At 39.6% G+C, this 1,314-nt stretch overlaps 1 pseudogene; it reads right to left on the reverse strand.

Annotated features, from left to right (window-relative positions):
• The window catches only part of LOC101587045, an 8,169-nt pseudogene extending 7,623 nt beyond the window's left edge, over positions 1-546 (reverse strand).
• Between the last annotated feature and the right edge of the window lie 768 nt (positions 547-1,314).

Raw genomic sequence — 1,314 nt, forward strand, 5'->3', positions numbered from 1 at the left:
AATGGTTGTTATATTGTATATTGATGTCTTCAAATTAGTTACTTAAACATTCAAATTTTGTCAAAAAAGTTATAAAAAATTTGGAAGGAGAGAAAAAATTAAAGCATTAACTGCTCTTTTCAGTAGACCAGCAGAAATCAGCAGTACAATTATCCAAGCTGTCCTGGGTGTATATATAATGTATCTTTTTCCTTTTCTTTCTTTCCTTTTTCTTTTCTTTTTCTCTCTTTTTTTTTTTTTTAACATTCTGATTATTTATTTGCAACAGATGTTCTGCATCCACAATTCTTTCCAACCAAAAGTTCTTTGAGATGACGCCATCGGCCTTGGCCAATCTTAGAATGGAGTCATCTGATTCACCCACCCTTGGAATAGCCCCGCAGATCGCGTAGGTTTTAAACTGGCCGTCAAGCCTCCTGTGACCTTGTCAACCTTGGCCACGCTCATCTGGATGGATGCGTGGTCCTCGGCACCAATAATGTGGTTGCTGGCGGAGCATGTCTGCGGCACGTACAAGGCCACTAACCCACCGGCGTCGTGCCACATAGTGCAGCCCTGCCGGTTGCCTCCACAAGATGAGCGTGAGCAGAGAAAGGCCTTGTTTTCTTTTTTGTCCTTTTCTTCTTCCAAGTTGTTCCTTCCTTCTGAACAGAGGTCTCAGCTATAAAAAAAGATAAACTCCTGTCCTGCTACAGTGCTGTATGTGGTTCGATTTCTAAGTTTCTGTGTAAAAATATGTAATTGTGTTTTTTCCTATTTTTAAAAATATTTTTAATTTTTTTTCTTCATTTTCTGTAGGGACTTAAAGTTTAACATATCAATACTTGATGGAAAATACCTGTTCCATGTTATCTCTAAGATGTTTGATATGCAGACAGGTAGTGAGGTTAAGCTCAACTACCTATGTTATAAGGTAATAATAATAAGCTTCTCTTCTGGAGGGTTAACAACTAAGATTGTAGACCAAAAATTAGAGGAAAAAAAAGGACTGTAAGGACAGCCAACATTTTGGCCCTAACCTTTCAAGGTCAGTGAGGACTCAGGACATAGGAAAAGCTGTATGTACCGTAACATCCTGTAATTTAGTTGTGTCCCAAATTTTCTGATCAAAGAGATTATGGGGGCCACAGAGGCGAGTGATTGACGATGTACAGTGTGCCTAAGGAGAGTCACATGGAGAGAAAACATTCTCTCAGGCTTTCACAGAAAGCAAATTGGTCAAGCAATGGCCATGACTCATCCACATGGCTGACACTTACAAAGGATCTGCAAACTGTGGTACAGGGTTTCAGGGTAAATCCTGAGGGGATTTGA

This window comes from Octodon degus, unplaced genomic scaffold (genome assembly GCF_000260255.1).
Source record: "Octodon degus isolate 3935 unplaced genomic scaffold, OctDeg1.0 scaffold00059, whole genome shotgun sequence".
NCBI lineage: Eukaryota > Metazoa > Chordata > Mammalia > Rodentia > Octodontidae > Octodon > Octodon degus.